The 20,884-nt window shown below is 35.9% G+C and overlaps 1 non-coding gene across 1 annotated transcript; it reads left to right on the forward strand.

Moving 5' to 3' along the window:
• Nucleotides 1-18,046: 18,046 nt before the first annotated feature.
• LOC141624746 (small nucleolar RNA R71) lies at nt 18,047-18,153 on the forward strand. The gene has a single exon (XR_012534551.1). It is a non-coding gene; the product is annotated as a small nucleolar RNA R71 (small nucleolar RNA).
• Nucleotides 18,154-20,884: the final 2,731 nt, after the last annotated feature.

Raw genomic sequence — 20,884 nt, forward strand, 5'->3', positions numbered from 1 at the left:
TTTTACATACGAAAATTACTCTTTCACATACGATTTGTACGTTTATACCCTTGTCATTTTTTATCTCCCTCACTCTAAACCCACAATACAACTCACCCATCCATAAAAAACCACCCACCACTCCCTCCTCAGCCCCGCCCGACCCCACCACCGGCATCCCCTCCCTTTCTCCGGCGTTCCCTCCAACCCACAAGACCACTTGGGCACCAGCACCGCACCACCTGACCACGCAGCCTAACTAATAGTTTCAGATTTTTATTGTTCCATATTAATACAACTTTCTACGTGAATTGTCAGAAACTAGTTTTTAAACCCGTGCACTGCACGGGTGAAACAGAAAGTATTATTAAAAGTAACAACTTGCATATTTTTTGGATTTAGTAAATTATTAGATTTTATAAAATTTCACTTTATTTATTACCCATACACTTTTGATACTATGATTTTTTTCTCGACTTTTGATAAGTTATTGGCAAGTAGTCGAAGTAAGCGGCTCAGGTAACTTAGACTTGTCAAAATTGAGCTGATTCGAATAACCCTACCCGACACCCAAATTCAGGACCAAAGCTTGATCTGAACCCGAATTGTGTAATACAATGGATAAGTATCTCCTTACATGAAACTTCTTTTGTCTCAATCAATTGTGTGCCTTTATATTTTAGGAATGCCTTTGATAAGCAATTTGATACTCCACATTTAATTTGATTCACTTGTTATTTAATAATTGACCCTCTCCTCCTTTCTTGGCATTTGTGTACAGACCAAAGGTAAACAAATGATCGGGACGAAAGGACTCAAGGTAGTATGAAACTTCATATTTTATTTACCCAATTGTTATTACACAAACTGAAACTATTGCAATGCGACACATGTTATTTTCCTACCCCGTTGACGTATCAATGTTTATGTTCTCTTACGCATTTAAGTAAAGATGTATAAAATGGTTTTCCTACCCCATTGGCATATCAATGTTTACGTTCTAAATTCTAATACCCCGTCTTAAACTTAGAACGGATCAAATAAAACACATGGAAAAAAAGCATAATATCTAAGGATTAATAATAAGCTTGTCTGATCCATCCAAGTACGATGTTATTTAACCCCATCTTAAGAAATACCAACTATGCATTTATAATGTGAAGTATCAAAATGGTGGTAAATACAACCATAACCGTTGTGAATTCTATGTCATTGGTTAGTGTTGTATTATCACTTGTGTAAAATTATATGGTAGATATATATTTGTAAATCAACCTTAATTAGAGTAACTGCAAGTTAAAAGAAGTACTGTAAAGAGTAGATTAGAGCACAAAAAAAGATGAATCAAAGGATGATTTATTTAACATATCAATTTATACGAATCCAATATTAACCTCTATCTAACTTGCCTCCAATAAATTGTTCAATCAATCTGTGTTAGTTACATTTCTTGAATGATACTCTCTTCATCCAATTCATTTATTTTTGTACCTTTGATTAAAAGACGCCTCACAAAGAATATCAAAGATAAACAAATGATTTTGACGGAGGGAGTAATATGGAGTACTCCTGTCCAATATACTCATTGGAATAATGGGAAATGAATCCTTTTTTGACGTTAATGAGGATAATTACAATTGGAATAATCATAATCCAAATCATGTTGAATGAATTTGGCCCAATTAATATGCTAATTTTATAATTGGAAAGGAATCCATTTTTTTATTAATTTTGTGGGAGATGCTGTTTTTTGAAGTTAATGAGGATAGTATTCAAATTACAGCTGCCAAATTTAACGCAAATCACACTATTGTTATTTGATGTAAATTCACAATTCTTAACAATACAGTTTGACAAATATAATATATGATTATGATAATATATGGTAATAATATTTTAATATATAGTCTTTCACCTAGTTATGACACATGGCATTCAATACGAAGTATACATCAAGATGTCCTACTATAAAAGAACATTTGGAGTTGCGTATGGTAAAAAAAAAGTAACATTAATGTAAGATAGCAATAACATTATCTAGTATAAATTAACAATTTAACATAGATAACATCTTTCCTATTATCTTATTCTATCTAATATTCGGCATTTTTTGTGTGATAATCGATTTGATTTGGGCGAGAGTTTTAACGAAGTGAAATTGGCAAGATTTGTGATATTTTTCCTATAATCTTTCTAATTAATTAAGGTTACAATCAATAATTAAAAATTCGGTAACAAATAAAATCGTTTTCCTATAATCTTTCTCTAAAAATGATTTCCAGTGTATCAGAGTAGGGCGAGATTTTTGGAGTTAAATTCGGCATTTTTTGTGTGCTTCTATGGAATTATATATCATATATTATCTTTCAATCAGTTTTATACTTCCTAACAAATATAATATTTTTCCTATAATATTTGTATCATAATATAATATATTTTTTGATACTTGTGGGCAACTTCTACTGAATATATCTCCTTAAAAATTGCGCAAATATCTCCTAGTAAGATTATACCGAAAATATGTTAAAAAATATGTTAAAAAATCAGCAACTTCCAATTTTTTTTAGCAATGTTTACGTGATTGCCTTATATATTCTATTATTAGGTTGAAAGCCCGTGCGTTGCACGGGGTATTTAACTTAGTTATAATGAAAACAAATATTATAAGGCTTTAATTTTTACATATAATTATTTGTTTACATATGATTACAATATTTCTTTCAATGAAAATGGAAAATAAATACATATACACCTACCGTTTATTATTTTATAAATAATGATTTTTTGTCAAATGAAATGTAAGAGTTTTCATGTAAAAAAATAGAAACATGACTTGAATATAAATTAGGAAATATATACTATATACTATATACTATATACTATAATTAAAAGATTCTCCACTTTATTCTTTACATCAAAAATTATTATTTATGAAACTTTACTAAATTGATTTTTGATGATGTGGACAGCTTAGAATCGCTCGAAAAAAGTCTCTTTTATAAATATATATAGATTTTTTTTTAAATAAAGTGGAGAGTGACACGTGGCATCTGAAGGGGCAGTGACACGTGACATCTGAAGGGGCAGTGACACGTGGCGATCAAAAGAGTTGACGGTTATTGCTTTAGTATAATACTAGTATATGATATATGATTAGCATACTATTTAGGATGAGAAATGCAAAGAACAATCATTACTAGTAACAAGAAAAACAAGACATGGTGCAATTTCATAAGGCTGGAAAGTATAATCCATAAGCACCTTGTGCACCGAATTTGACAACTTCTTTGAGACATTGCACAGTTTGTCCCTCGCGCACAGGCAATGCCACCATCATCACCACCCCGTAACAATTATCTTATAAACCCTAATTTCAACGATTACAATTGAATTAACAAACAAAAAAATTCTAAATAATTGATAAAAAAATTGTAATAATTAATGATAACAATTGACAAACAAATAAATTACTTAGTTGATTAGTGACTTCAGATCCATTGTTGAAATAATTTGAGCAATTAGATTTGGTTTTAGGAAAATGGTAGAAGTAAGAGCTAATTTGATAAAGTTCAAGGTTCGAAGGGTATTAAATGGAAAGTTAATGGTAAAATGTATGTGAAAGAGTAAAATCCGTATGTGAAAAAGTAATTCCGTTGATTTATAGTCATAAATGATATAAGAATATCAAATTTTTTTAATTTTTAATAATGTGTAACTAAAGATATTCACGTTGCAAAATGTGTCTCGACAAGTGTGAAAAAGTCAATGTTACCATTGGTGTGGTACGGAGGGAATAGTATAATCGTTGTTATTGTGAGGATACACTAATTGTTTTTATAATAAAACACCCCTTCGACCAAATCCTAAAAAATGCCTCTAATTTGCCAACACCCACCTTAAAAAGACCTTCAAAACACCGACATACTATAAAAATTACATAATTAATTAGTTACTCCTTTTATCACCAATTTTTAACATGAAATCTTATTTTGCATATAGAATCGGTTTTTTCTCCTCATTTCTTGAATTTAATAATACTCATAATGAAGATCGTTTAACCCAATCGATCTTAACAAATACTTGTAATGAAGATAACTAGTTTTGTTACCCGTGAAAATCACGGGTTATCTCTAGAAAAATTAAAAATTTAGATAGTTGATTTTTTTTGTGAATATCAAATAAAATCGGAATTTATTTTATCATTGATACATATTCCTATTCTTTAATTTTGGTTATCATCTAATACAAATTCATAAATTTTAGAATTTGATTATGTACGAATTAGAAAACTTTAAAACCAAATTGAAATATTGAAATTGTTAATTGTATAAAAAAGTTAATTTACCTGTGGAGTGTGCTTTAAGGATGTATGCTTGGCAAAACGAAATGCCTAGTAAGGAAATGACGAGTTCTTTTGTTAGCTAAGAGTGATGATGTATTAGCTTTGCTTTGTAATTGGTTTCTTTGATTAATGAGAGTTAACCTTTTACAAAAAAAAAAGAAAAAAAAAAGAGTTAGCCGCTAACCAAACGACTTCACCACAAGGTCTTCCTTTTGTACCGCCTACGAAACAAAAGTAAAACAAAAAACAATACAAAAATTAGTAATTCGTCATTCCAAATTCAAGTTAAAGAAAATACTGCAAATTTTTACCACCCCCAAATGATTGTTTTGGAGGAAAACAAATGAGACGATCTTAAATAGGAGAGGCTAAATAATGCTAATTTGGAAGTTAAATGATGTACACTAAAACTAATGTTCACAAACTTTAAATGACATAAATATTAATTAGGAAAAAAACAAAAGCATTCAAAGGTTGTATATAATGGGTTGCTTTATATAATCTTTATGGTGGTAGCAATTATTGCAAAATTAGTATGAGAGTTAAATGGAGTAACGGTTAGGCTAGGGTAGGGAATTAGAAGAGACTTATGAGAAAATTCGACGATGCCTTTAAGAAAATCATTGCACTTATGTGAAAATTATCGTGGGTTGAACTTAAATAATTGTTGAATATAAAATGCCATAAGTTTACGTTTAAGAATATTATTAAGCTATTCATTTGTTTTGGTTTTCATGTTTGTGTAATTTTAAATAAATAAATAAATGTACAACTTTTATGAGCTATATTACTATGAAAACTGTTAATCGATTCACTAACATTTTTTTTATTGTAAAATGAGAATTTTAATTGTAAATTAAGAAATTTTGATGTAAATTTTGGTAAGTTACATCTTTTTTTTTTTAAATTTTTTAATTTAATCATGAAATATAGTTTGTAATTTGGAAGTTCATGAGTAATACTCGTAGTTCTTAAATGGAGGATTAGTGAATGAAAACTATTGTAGGTTTAGTAGCCATTATAAACTATTGATTCCCATATTTTAATTTGCCTTTTCATTTATTTTTGAGTTATGAGTATTATTAAATAAGATAATTCATTAGTGAGGAGCTCAAGAGGTAAAACAAATAAGAAAAAATGTTAATGATAATTACTATTATTATTATTGATCTTAAATAGTAATTGAAATAAAATGTCATACATTTACTTTTAAGAATATTAATAAACCTCACAATTTTTTTTTTATTAAAAGGGTTTATATAACGATCTTAAATAAATAGATGTAGGTGTAAATTTTAAGTGGTACAATTTCAGGAAAGTTAAGTTTAACTTTTTACCTAAAAAAATAAAATTATATACCATTTTCAACCAATATTTCATCATATGAAAAAAAATAAAAAAGAAAAAATGAAAAACTATGAAGAACTTTAATAAATTCATTAACATGTTTTATTACAAAACATTCAATTAAAATAAGTCTGCGTGGAGAATGATTGGGTAGACGTGTATCAGTCTTAACCAAGGTGCTAATGTGAATGTCTATGTGGCTTTTCCACATCCTACGTGGCTTTTCTACAGCCTACGTGGCTTTGTCTAGTTGGCATTTTTTAGGATGCCTTTTAATAATATTTATAGATTTAAGTTTAACCTATAATCTATGTTAACAAAATTAATTGAATGCTCATGGCTCACGTCCCCGAGACCACTCTTGCATGCATGCATGCATAAGACAAAGGTTTGAGTGACGGGGCTTTGATTTAATTGCTTTGAGTAGATTAGAAAGCAAGTATAAAAACCAGTGTGACGAACAAGAACTATAGTTGGTGCAACTACAAAGACAAGGGTGTTTTCATTTACTTGAATATCTTACCTACAACACTACATCGATCAAATAATACCTCGTAAATCTTTAGATAGCCATGAAACATTACAATAAGATCGATACTCATTCCGTCTCGGGTTATTTGTTTACTTTGGTTTTGGCACAAAGACGGCAGTAGACCAATTGTTGGATGATAAGTAGATCAAATCGAGTGTGGAAAATCAAGTTGCCTATCAAAAACAATCTTTAAAATAGAAAGATAAACAATTGACTTAGACACCAAAAAATAGAATAGGCAAACAATTAAACGGGACGAAGGAAATATAAAATTATTTACATTTTCTAGAAAGAGAGGTTTTATACCTTAAAATTGACAATTTTATTTAAAAACTCTGACAGTATATATCTTGAGCCTTTGAGCTTAAATATTTAGTATTGGTCTACGACGATTCTACATATATATTGTATCATATAGCCATGAAATCAAATGAATGATCAGTAAATAATGACACTATCATCTTAATACCTCAAAATCGTTGTTAAACAGAGTAATTCTAAACGTATTGATAACGATAATACTAGGTCGCTAAATACTAGAATTAACCTACCAAATTAACAATTTATAACCTAAACTTGACTCTACTAACTTTAAACTAAAACAATAGTAAATTGGAAGTAAAGGGTCGAACCCAAGAGAAGGATGTTGAACTAATACTTGAATTGCAAACTATGTAACAACTAATCTTACTAATTCTATGTACTCGACTTGCTGTTGTTCTCCCTGAGATCATCAGTCCCAACCAGGGTGGTTTTGTTAAGGAAAGGACAATCATTGAGAATATCTTAATTTGTCAGGATATTGTGAGATTGTACAATAGGAAATCAGTCTCCCCCAGATGCTTGATGAAAGTGGACTTAAAAAAAGCCTATGACTCTGTTCAGTGGAATTTCCTTGAGAGTATGCTACATGCCCTGAACTTTCCTGCAAAATTCATTCATCTGGTGATGACATGTGTTAGAACTGCCTCTTATTCTCTTGTGTTGAATGGTGTGAACTTTGGTTATTTTCATGGTGCCAAGGGCTTAAGGCAAGGAGACCCTATTTCTCCACTCCTCTTTACAATCACTATGGAGTACTTGTCTAGAATCCTTGACCATGTTACTAATACCATGAAGTTCAAGTACCACCCTTTGTGTGGAGGCCTTAGACTTTCTCATCTCCTTTTTACTGACGACTTGTTACTTTTTTCAAAAGGAGATGCTTCTTCAATAATGATTCTTTTGAGAGCTTTTGCTACCTTTTCAGTGGCTACTGGACTCCAAATGAATGCTATGAAGTCAAATATCTACTTCAATGGAGTTCATAGTTCTACTAGAGCTGATATCTTGCTTGTTTCTGGGTTTGTTGAAGGGACCACCCCCTTTAAATATCTGGGAGTCCCTATTGTTGCTGGCAGGCTCTCAATACAACAGTAAGCTGTGCTTATTGATAGCATCACTGCTAGAATTAAAGGCTTTGGAGCAAGGAAACTATCTTACAGTGGCATGATCACTCTTGTCCAATCTGTACTAACTTCTTTGTACAGTTACTGGGCCACTATATTCTTAATTCCTAAGGGTGTACTAACAAGAATTGATGCTATTTGTAGGAACTACTTGTGGGATGGTTCTGCAGATTATATAAGGTCACCTATGGTTAGTTGGGAAAAAGTCTGCTCTCCTAAATGTGAAGGAGGGCTGGGAATTAGACATAGCCTGTATTGGAATGCAGCTGCCATTGGTAAGCTGGCATGGTGGGTTTATACCAAACCTGACAGCTTGTGGGTTCGATGGGTAAACCATGTATATCTGAAAGGTCAAGATTGGGACTCCTACTCACCAAAAAATGATGTCTCCTGGAGCTGGAAGACTATATGTAAGATTAGAGGTACTTTTTCTGTGGGTTACAGTGCTGGGCAATGGACTGCAAACCCAGCTGGATATACAGTATCCAGTGGGTATCAGTGGCTCAGACAGAAACAACCACTGGTCCTTTGGTCTAAGATCGTGTGGAATTCTTGGAGTGTTCCAAAGCATACTTTTACAAGCTGGCTGATTACAAGGGAGGCTCTACCATTGAAAGCCCGTCTTTTTCAGCTGGGAATTAGCCAAGATGACAGATGTTTGATTTGTGGTAATGCTGCTGAAACTCACACTCACCTGTTTCAGCACTGTGTTTTTCTGCTCAAGATGTTAAAGAAAGTCAGTGCAATCTTGCATATTACTTTGCCTGCTACAAATCTCTTACTTTGGATACAAGCTAAACCTTGGGCCAAGGTGAAGAAAATGGTTACTATTGCGTGGATTCAGGCTATTCACTACTATCTTTGGCGATAAAGGAACCAGATCAGGGTTGATGGCTTCCTGAATCACCCTAATAGAGTAGTCTATGAGATTAGGTGTATAATGAAAATGCGTGCTATGTATTGGTTTACACTTGTTAAGACGCATAGAGAGAAAGCATGGCTTATGTCAGTTAGTTCCTAATTGTCATAAATTATGCTTAAATTGTACCGTTGTGGTAGTTTGTAATAGTTTGTCTTTGGTTTTAATGAGAAGCTAACCTTTCACCAAAAAAAAAAAAATCTTACTAATTAAGACACTAGCCACAATTAAGACTTACTAACTAAATTTATCAACAAACAATGATTATGAACAATGGTAAACAAGTGGTGTAACATAAATGGAGAAAGGAATTTGATTGGAAACAAGCATAACAAAACTAAAGATGTAAACTTTCCTAAGAATCAAATCAACAAACACTTGATATGCAAAGATCAATATAAGGGAGAACTTGGTGTAACTTGGTCTTACTCTACTCCTTAAGCCACAAAGACACTCCTTTTCATCCTTCAATAACAACCTAATACTACTTTCATAAGATGATAAGAGTTTCCTTCCTAAGCTAGAAGAAAACAATTCTACTCATACAATTTCCCAAATGAAAACCACACAAAGGATAGTACATAAGAGCATTAAGAGCAAAGCCAAATGAAAGAGCTAGGAACAACTTGTGAGAGTTTAATCCAACTAACCCAAGGATGTCAAACCTTACTCATAAAGTTACAAACTTTACAATTTCATAACAACACAAGTTTGCTTCATATATTTCTAGAGATGTAAACCCACAACTAGAAATTGCAATAGTATGATGAATAACATGCAAGGTTAATTACTCCTAACATACAAACATCAAACATAAACAAGTAAACAAAAGGAAATGAAATAATTATTGAAGAATGATTAAGGAAGTCTTACAAAGCTTAAAGGAAGTAGAGGATTCCAAATTACACCAAGAATAAAGGTCTAGCCTTCCATAATCATGGATGAATCCAAGAATTGTGGAAAGATTGACATTAAAATCCAACAAAGGCTTACAACTTTTACCCAAATACTAAGTGTTCTTCTCATACAAGTCTTTTTTGATTATTCAATAATTAGGTATGCTTAGATGATAATAGGAGTGTTCCAAACATGGAGTATATATAGGGATGCATTCCTTTCTAGGTTAAAAACCGAAACAGGCAATTACCACAAAACACGGTCTTTAATTTTTGCGAAGCAGACCAAACCGCAGGCTCCGGTGGGAGCCGCAGACTCCGGTGTGTGCCGCAGGCTGCGGTTTTGTCTGACTTTCTTGCCACTTATTCTTTGTCATCACCTTGCTCCCCCTTTGTCTTGACTCCGTGGTGTAGGGCTCCAAACGGTGTATCTATCCCGTTCCTTTGAACTTGGGTCGGGACTTTGGAAGCTTGTCTTGACCTTGACTTGTTGACCGCTCGGCTTTGACCTTGGTTGACTTTGAGTTGACTTTTTAAGGTGAACTCTAAGCCTTTGTATCCTATCAATTGTAACCGATTCAAGCAAGCAATCAAACCAAAACTTCCTTATTTCAATAACAAATCACTCCGTTTGGCCACTTTATTTACCTAACAACACTTAATTGACTCGACTCTATTTGACGCTATCAAATACCCCCACACTTAGACTTTTGCTCGTCCCGAGCAAAACTTGGAACAAGCAATTGCATAAGTGATAAGCGGGGTAGAGGTCGTCGTACCCGATCAAACAATTTAACTCAACTAGTAAGGGTAGTCGAGGTCGAACCACAAGGAGCAAGGGTGATTACTAATTGTTCTAATTCTTAGGCTTAGCTAAGTCGACAAAAAAGGATGAGATTGTTATACTAAAGCTACCTAAGACAAAATGAAATACAAACTAAACAAGAAATAGGTAAATTAGCAAGAAAGAAAGACAAGTTGTAATTCAAATGATTAAAAGGCCTAGAACTCGGTTCTCCCACAACAATTCGTAATTCCACATACTAATTCCCTAGGCTAATCACTCGGGTAGACAAGTAAGGAGGAGATGGCTCTAATTCGCCTAAGACCCCCCTCTCGGATTCGAAGTAGGACACTAGCACTACCCACCAACCCCCCTCTCGGGTTCGAAGGTCGGAATCCCTAACTCAACACCCAACAACCCCAAAAACGTGCACATTTCCAAGGAGGTCAAGAAATCGGTCAAGGTCATTAAGTACTCATCGTATTCCGGGTCATCCCACTCCCTCTCTCAAGGGTCGATTTCAAACGCTAATTTAGAGGTGCCCTACCCGGTTCTCCCTTTCGGTCTCAACCAAGGTTAGCAATAGGGTCGAATTAGGGTATCCAAATCACAACCTAACCAACTCTCGTTGGTGGACAAGGGTCATAAATCGACACTACCCAAAAATCAATCCATAAACCCAAATCAATCCTCTAAACTACCCTCACCAATTTCCCCAAATAATTAGCCTTTATGAGATTCAATTAGTGAAATTACTCATATTGGGTCAAACCGAGTCCTAGTGGAAGACTACTCACTAATCATGTTCCTAATTGCAAGAGAAACAACAAAGATGGAAACTTTATGCATAATCATGATGGAAGTACAAATTCTATTACTAATCATGCAACAATCCAACTTAAATTATAAGGAAAGACAATTTAATTCAAGAAACAATGAAGATTAAAATAAAGGCACAAACTTTAACTCAATAAACACAAAGACTCAATCTTTAACATGAGAAATCAAAGATTCAATCTTGTAAACAACAATGGTGAGAAGAGAAAAGATGAACAAGAGAGAGAATAACAACAATCTAACATAAACAATTAAGATTAAACTTGAAAGAAAAATAAATGTAAACAAATGAAATTAGGAAGAGAAATTATACCAACTCAATAGCAAAGAAAGGAACTTGGATTGAAATATGGAAGGATTCTTCAATTCCCCAAATACAACCCAAAATTACTAATTGTAAACTAATGAAAAGAGAAGAACTTGAATGAACAAAAGAAGAATTAAACTAATAATTAAAGAAAGATAACAACTTTTTATTGAATGAAAATAAGAGAGGAAATATGAGGGTTTTACAATATTGAGAGAGAATAAGATGAACTAGTCTAATTTAATTCTAAGGTAAAGTAATGAGTAAGGGTGTCCAATGTCTAGTTGTAATGGGTAGTTCTTTTTATACTAATTTATTAATTAATAATACTACTAATTACTACTACTACTACTAATAATAATAATAATAATAATAATATTAATCCTAATAATAATCCTAATAACCCCCACCAACTCAACTAATCGACACTTTGTTTACACAAAACAAAACAATTGAAAAACAAAGAAAAAGGAAAAAGGGGAAGGGGAAACACGGGTGAGGATAAAACGCAGCAATGTGGTGTCCTGCCGGTCCACCGGCGGCCGGGGCTTGTGCTGGCAGCGAGGTCAATGAAGCAAAGGGAAGAAATAAGCTTGAAGTGTGTTGTCTTGCCGGCTAGCCTTTCTTGCCGGGCACCGGCATGGAGCACAAAAATGATGCGAGGGAGTTGAATTGGTGCGTTTTGCGGTATGACGGCCGCCGGTCCCTATACCGCAACGAGGACTTCACAAAAAGAGAACAAATTGGTGTGTTCTGCCGGTTGAGGATGTCGATCGCCGGGGCACCGACATGGAGAAACTTTGTTCCATATTAACTCGGTTTTGGTCCCGAGTTCAGATTTGATTGTTCTTTGACGATGATGTAGTTACTGTTGTTGTTGATTGGCAGAGGTGGTGTCGGGTTTCTGGGCTTCGTTGATGGGCTGCTGATTTGATGGTGGCTGATGGTGGGAGATGATGATACGACGGTGGTGGTAATGATTGGTGAATGGAGATGTGGTTTTAATGGTGATGATGATTGTTGCAGGGGAGCCATGGTGTCGGGTTGATGCAGGGGAGATGCGGGTTGTTGCTGGTATTGGAGTGCGGGTCGGGCGAGCGAGAGTGTGAATTGTTGATGGTGAATTGACTGGTGGTGTATGAGGTTAGTGATGGTGAATGGAGGTTGATCGAGAATGGTGATTGGTGATGGTGTGAATGGAATGACGAAGGTGGAAGACGAATGGTTCATCAATGGTGACTGAAGCAGGGGACGATGCATGATGATGATGCTTGAGTCAAAGTCAAGGGTTGACTTTGTCAAATGGTCAGATTTTGTTGGACCATTTCTTTGGTTTTCATTTGATTTACACGCTTTGCTCCGTGACCCGTCTCACTCCTCGATTTCCGTTCCCCTTTATTCTTACTCGAATCTCCACTTTATTATATCGCCTCGCCTACAAATTATAATGAAACGATATTAATGTTAATTATTAAATAAAAATCCAACTAATTACTAAATATAACCAATACGATTAATTATTATAAATTAGTAATTAAATGAGCTTTTTAGACAATTAAGTACACAAAATCGAGTCAGAATAAGGTATAAATGCGGGACAAAATACGACTAAAATGCTACTTATCAAATCTCCCCACACTTAAACCTTACTCGTCCTCGAGTAAGCTCATTTAAACTAAACTAAGACCCTTAATATAAAAGTACTATCTAAACTACTAATATCCGATGAAAGGCAATTAACGGACCTTCTCCGTCCCTTCAACTCACACCAAAACACAATGAGGTATGCATTCCGATGCAAGGCAAGTAGGGGCTTACGGATAATTTCGACACATCCATCATTTAAGCACGAATCAACATATAAGATGCATCACAAAAACCAAACCGCTTTCCTCATCTAAGCGGCCGTTTTGTTTTCAAAAACCGAACAAAGAGAGTCATTAGTGGAGGATGTCGTCTCCGGGTCTTACCAAGGTGTCAACTCCCTAATTCTAGCTCAAGTAGCCAACATTGACAACACGGGATTCCAAAGAAACAAATTCTTGGCGGGAAAGGGGAAGTACTTAGCTATACTCCCAAGAATGACACGACACACGCAAGATTCGACTCCATATCAAACCTTTGACCAAAAGGAGACCAAAGACCGACTCTCACGGGTTTCACTAGTCACTCAAATGAAAGAACGGGGTGATTTTTGTGACAAAAAGTAACCGAAATCACTCTCCTAACTCGACTTGCGAAGCATGCCCGCAATCTAATATGGTACTATATCCAATATCCGCAAGAGAAATGTCAAATGATGCACATACAAGAGAGACAACCGGGTTGTAATGAGGCTTGGGTTAGGTGAAAAAGGGATTGGTGCAAGCACCGTTTTATGACATGTGAGGCTATCGGATCGAGTAGTCGCCACATCTAACCAATTCACTAAACTCAACCAATGCAAATGAATTCCTTCACAAAATGTGACAAGATTGCTATTTCCAAAAATTATTCAATACTCTTCAAGACAAACTCAATTTGCAAACTACCAAACCCTTTATTTGAAACAAAAATATACATTCTTTTCTTTTTGTTTTTTTTTTTCATTTCATTTTTCTCTTTTTCTATTTGTTTTTCTTCTTCATTTTTTTTTTCTTTTCTCTTTGATTTTCTTTCTTGCATTTTTCACGACTTGTTCACCTCTTATTAGACAAAAGTAGCCAAAGTTGCACTTCACTCATGTGGCTTTTCGATCATACACCTCAAGATAAGTCAAAATTTTAACCCAAATATACTCCACAAGAGAACCACAATGACGAACTACTCAACCAAGGTGAGTTGTTTAAGGGATGTAGTTGTTTTGTTGGCAATAGAAATGATAAGGCTTAGGCTCAAAATGGGTTAACAAAAGGAAATGATTGACTCAAGGGCATAACAAAAGCTTATTTGGCTATTGTGAGGTTACTTTATTGAATAAAATTGTCTCAACATGCACATCGACACTTGTACGGTAAGGAATGAGCACCATACTTGTGCGTTTTGACATGACATACCACGTAAGGAGAACTACTCTCATGACCTAAAAGGGACCGGTTTGATGGACCGGCCATAAGGAGGCTCTATCCTCACATTTTAGTAGCTATATCGGACCTAGGTCAAGTCTCGGGCCTAATACGGTCTCACAAGGTGGTCGCAACTTGGTTGTTAAGCTAGACTTCCGGGTTTTTGCAAGCAAAAACCCTAACAAGTGTCATCAAAAGGCACGAGCTATCAAGAGGGAAATGACACGGGCAAAACAAATTATCATCATTGGCAACATATGCCCTCCACATTAGACCCTCTATGCAAATATTTACAAACAAGATGCAACGTGTATGAAATGCAACTAAACATATGAACAAACTACGTGAATGCAAGAGTGAACACATATATTCATGTCTAATCTAAATGCATACAAGTTCTAGTCCTAACAACACATCAACAACACACGCATATCCAAAACGGTTCCCAAAAGGAACACCCACATCACATATCCCGTCCTCCTCCATGCTTATATATACAAAAAGGAAAGGAAGGATAAAAGAGAAAAGATTGGAAAAATTTTACCAAGCGTCTTCTCCGATGATTCATGTGCTGCCTATCAAAATGGTTAGGACAAATGCAATATATATAATATAAACAATGCAATATTTTTGGATTTTTTCAATTTTTTCAATTTTTAGGCATTTTGTATTTTTCTCAAATTAACAAGCAAATATATACAAATATAAACAATATGCACAAAGTGGATATTTCCCTCCCCACACTTGAGATTTACATTGTCCTCAATGGAACAAAGCATAGGGAGAGAATGGAAAAATTAAATAACATATTTTTGTTGGTTTTTTTGAATTTTCCAAAATGTAAGAACATGTTTTTGATTTTTTTTTTTTTGAATATTTGAAAATAAATAACATGTTTTTGGTATTTTTAAATTTTTCAAGTTTTTAAGATTTTTATGTAATGAATCCCCTCCCCACACTTAAAACATGAAATTTTCCTCAATGGAACAAATGTTGGGGGGAACAAAAATGCAAGGAAAGTATAAGTAAGGGAAGAGAATACATACAACTTAGTGGTTCTTGAGGGACTCCACCAAACCTCTCATGCAAAATTTTGTTGTTTGAAATTCCAAGTAGCATGATCCATGTCACTCAAGGCACGGAGGAGACGGTCAAATGCTCTATCAAAACCTTCAACTAGACACAAGTAGTGCCAAGCTATAGCAAACCGCACCCGACCTCTCTTCCAACACTTCTTATCATAGTTCCTCTTACCCTCCTTGGCTTCCTTTCTTGGGTCCTTTTGATAGTTAGAACCCTTAAACTTGGAATGGTAGCTAGGTGGTAGGAGGAACGGAATCTCATAAGTTTCACTTGTTGGGCAACTCTCTTCTTGGTCGCCAAAGTAAGGAAATTGGTAGGGAATAGTAGGTGGAGGAGTCAACTTCTCAACATTGAGGTTCATGGTGGTGTCATTTTTATCCCAATTTTCTTGACTCTCCTTTTGACCCGAACTATTTCTATTGAGAGCCGCCTCCAAGGCATCAATTTGAGCTTCCCAATCACTTGAAGAGTTATCCAACCAAGGTGTATCTTCTAAAGGGCTTAGATTTAATGAATCCGGGGAGTTCAAGAATGATTCAATCTCATTATTAATTTGGTCTTCAAATTCATCTTCCCTTGAGTCATTTTCACCCAAATCTTCCTTCACATCAACTCCCAACACATCATCAACTCCATCCCCCTCCTTGGTTTGGCAAACTTCAAATGGGTCCAAATATGAAGGCTCAAGATTATGCTCATTCAAGCAATCCTCCAACACATCCACCCTACAACAAGAGTCACTCATAGAAGGAGATTTGATGGAGTTTTCCAAGGAGAATTCTATCTTGTCATCACCAACTTGAAGAGATAGTTTGCCATTTTTCACATCAATCAAGACACCCCCCGTAGCAAGGCAAGGGCGTCCTAGGATGATTGGAATTTTAGAATCTTCGGGAATATCCATCACATAGAAGTCGCAAGGTATCACAAGCTTTCCCACTTTGAGTGGTACATCTTCCACAAGGCCAATTGGATACCTCACCGATCTATCCGCAAGTTGCAAAGATACTCTTGTAGGTGAAAGTTCAAAACCATTCAATTTCTTGAAGATATTGAGAGGCATGAGGCTAATGCTTGCCCCCAAGTCACACAAGGCTCTCTCAATATGAACGGTCCCAATTGTACATGGTATGGAAAAACTTCCCGGATCTTCAAGCTTTGGTGGCATCTTGTGCAATAGGATAACACTACATTCTTGTGATAAATTGACCATGGTACTTGGTCCCAATGAATTTTTGTTGGAAATCAACTCCTTCAAGAATTTTCCATATTCGGGTATCTCCTTGATGGCATCAATAAAAGGCATGGTGATGTTCACACCTTTCATCATGTGCATGAATTTCCCATATTTTTGCTCAAGTTTTGCTCTTGCCAACCTTTGAGGGAAAGGGATTGGTGGCACATATGGTCTCACAACATGTTGCTTGGGTTCCTCAACAATTTTGGTAGGTTCATCAACTACCATGGGAGTTTCCACAACAACCTCTACAAGATCATCTTCAACCACTTTTGGTGGTTCAACCACAACTTCCGGTTTGCGACTCTTTTTCCTCTGTACGAACACCCGGTCTTCCAACTCCCTACCACTCCTCAAATGTATAGCATTAATGGTCTTTGGATTTTCCTCGGTTTTACCCGGAAACTTTCCATTTGAGGCTTGAAATTGACTTATTTGAGAAGCCAATTGAGAGATTTGATTATCCGTCATTCTTTGGAAGGCTTGCATTTGAGTTCTAAGTTGGTTGATAGAGGATGTTGCTTCCTCTTGCTTTTGGTTGGAATGATTGATGAATTGGGCTTGAGAATTCATTAAGTGCTCTATCATGAGCTCCATGTTTGATTTAGGTTGGGCGGATTGTTGAAAGGGTTGAGAATTTTGTTGAAATGGTTGGGAATTTTGTTGAAATTGTGGGTTGGTTGGTTGATTTAGTGGTTGGAATTGTGGTCTTGGTTGGAAGGTGAGATTTTGCTTTTGGGCTTGGAAATTTGGTGTAAATTGTGGATTTTGTTGGAAAGTGGGGTTTTGGGCATTTTGTGAGCCATTGGAAAAATTTGGATGGGCTCTCATTCCGGGATGGTATTGATTGTTGTTGAATGCTTGTCTAGCCGGAATTGATTCCCACACTCCATTCACTTGCTCCATACAATTTGCCTCTCCCATCATCAAAGGACATTCATTTGGTGGATGCCCTTGATCTCCACAAATCTCACAACAATACACTTGAGACTTACTTGATGAAGAGTTTCTTGAGGTGTTGCTTGAGTTCAACAAAGCAATTTGTTGCTTAAGTTCTTCTATCAACCCTTTAACCTCAACATTGTTGGCCGACTCAACGGTTGTCTTTCCCTTCCTCTTGTGCCTATCATTATTCCAATGAAAAGTTCGGGAAGCCATTTCCTCAATAAGCTCCTTGGCCGTCTTGTGATCAATTTTATCTAATGCCCCCTTTCCCGAGCCGGAATATAGATTAATTTTCATTTCATTGCTCAACCCCTCATAAAAGTTGTTGATCAACTCATCATATCCAATCCCGTGATGAGGACACAACCTTTGGAGTCCCTTATACCTTTCCCATGCTTCGTAAAGGGTCTCATCATCTTGTTGAGTGAAGCCTTGAAGCTCACTTTTGATTCTTGCGGTTCTTTGTGGTGGGAAGTACTTGTTCAAGAAGGCCTTGGAGACATCATTCCAAGTTCTAAATGAATCGGGCTCACAACTCTTCAACCATTCCTTAGCACTCCCCCTCAAAGAATAAGGAAAGAGCCTAAGGCGGATTGCATCCTCCGACACTCCATTTGCTTTAAACATGTCACAACTATCCAAGAATTCATTAAGATGTTCATTGGGGTTTTCGGTGGCTCCCCCTCCGAATTGGTTTCCTTGGACTAGTTGCAACAAAGTAGCCTTCACATCAAAGTTATTGGCTTGAATAGGTGGCTTGACAATACTTGGATTCACCACTTTCTTCGGAGCCAAATTATCCCTCATAGGAACCGCGGCCATTGTTTGCTTCTTCGGGAATTCCAAATGGAATCTCAAAGAACTCAAGATTACACGGTTCTTCTAAAACACCTTCCACTTACTCAACAAAGGGATTAATAACAAAGAAAGACCTAGTCTAAACTAGAACAAAATAACTAATATCATGCCAATGCTCCCCGGCAACGGCGCCATTTTGATAAGCGGGGTAGAGGTCGTCGTACCCGATCAAACAATTTAACTCAACTAGTAAGGGTAGTCGAGGTCGAACCACAAGGAGCAAGGGTGATTACTAATTGTTCTAATTCTTAGGCTTAGCTAAGTCGACAAAAAAGGATGAGATTGTTATACTAAAGCTACCTAAGACAAAATGAAATACAAACTAAACAAGAAATAGGTAAATTAGCAAGAAAGAAAGACAAGTTGTAATTCAAATGATTAAAAGGCCTAGAACTCGGTTCTTCCACAACAATTCGTAATTCCACATACTAATTCCCTAGGCTAATCACTCGGGTAGACAAGTAAGGAGGAGATGGCTCTAATTCGCCTAAGACCCCCCTCTCGGGTTCGAAGTAGGACACTAGCACTACCCACCAACCCCCCTCTCGGGTTCGAAGGTCGGAATCCCTAACTCAACACCCAACAACCCCAAAAACGTGCACATTTCCAAGGAGGTCAAGAAATCGGTCAAGGTCATTAAGTACTCATCGTATTCCGGGTCATCCCACTCCCTCTCTCAAGGGTCGATTTCAAACGCTAATTTAGAGGTGCCCTACTCGGTTCTCCCTTTCGGTCTCAACCAAGGTTAGCAATAGGGTCGAATTCCGGGTATCCAAATCACAACCTAACCAACTCTCGTTGGTGGACAAGGGTCATAAATCGACACTACCCAAAAATCAATCCATAAACCCAAATCAATCCTCTAAACTACCCTCACCAATTTCCCCAAATAATTAGCCTTTATGAGATTCAATTAGTGAAATTACTCATATTGGGTCAAACCGAGTCCTAGTGGAAGACTACTCACTAATCATGTTCCTAATTGCAAGAGAAACAACAAAGATGGAAACTTTATGCATAATCATGATGGAAGTACAAATTCTATTACTAATCATGCAACAATCCAACTTAAATTATAAGGAAAGACAATTTAATTCAAGAAACAATGAAGATTAAAATAAAGGCACAAACTTTAACTCAATAAACACAAAGACTCAATCTTTAACATGAGAAATCAAAGATTCAATCTTGTAAACAACAATGGTGAGAAGAGAAAAGATGAACAAGAGAGAGAATAACAACAATCTAACATAAACAATTAAGATTAAACTTGAAAGAAAAATAAATGTAAACAAATGAAATTAGGAAGAGAAATTATACCAACTCAATAGCAAAGAAAGGAACTTGGATTGAAATATGGAAGGATTCTTCAATTCCCCAAATACAACCCAAAATTACTAATTGTAAACTAATGAAAAGAGAAGAACTTGAATGAACAAAAGAAGAATTAAACTAATAATTAAAGAAAGATAACAACTTTTTATTGAATGAAAATAAGAGAGGAAATATGAGGGTTTTACAATATTGAGAGAGAATAAGATGAACTAGTCTAATTTAATTCTAAGGTAAAGTAATGAGTAAGGGTGTCCAATGTCTAGTTGTAATGGGTAGTTCTTTTTATACTAATTTATTAATTAATAATACTACTAATTACTACTACTACTAAGAATAATAATAATAATAATAATAATAATATTAATCCTAATAATAATCCTAATAACCCCCACCAACTCAACTAATCGACACTTTGTTTACACAAAACAAAACAATTAAAAAACAAAGAAAAAGGAAAAAGGGGAAGGGGAAACACGGGTGAGGATAAAACGCAGCAATGTGGTGTCCTGCCGGTCCACCGGCGGCCGGGGCTTGTGCCGGCAGCGAGGTCAATGAAGCAAAGGGAAGAAATAAGCTTGAAGTGTGTTGTGCCGGCTAGCCGGCTGCCGGGGCACCGGCATGGAGCACAAAAATGATGCGAGGGAGTTGAATTGGTGCGTTTTGCCGGTATGACGGCTGCCGGTCCCTATACCGGCAACGAGGACTTCACAAAAAAGAGAACAAATTGGTGTGTTCTGCCGGTTGAGGATGTCGACTGCCGGGGCACCGACATGGAGAAACTTTGTTCCATATTAACTCGGTTTTGGTCCCGAGTTCAGATTTGATTGTTCTTTGACGATGATGTAGTTACTGTTGTTGTTGATTGGCAGAGGTGGTGTCGGGTTTCTGGGCTTCGTTGATGGGCTGCTGATTTGATGGTGGCTGATGGTGGGAGATGATGATACGACGGTGGTGGTAATGATTGGTGAATGGAGATGTGGTTTTAATGGTG

This window comes from Silene latifolia, chromosome X, assembly GCF_048544455.1.
Source record: "Silene latifolia isolate original U9 population chromosome X, ASM4854445v1, whole genome shotgun sequence".
NCBI lineage: Eukaryota > Viridiplantae > Streptophyta > Magnoliopsida > Caryophyllales > Caryophyllaceae > Silene > Silene latifolia.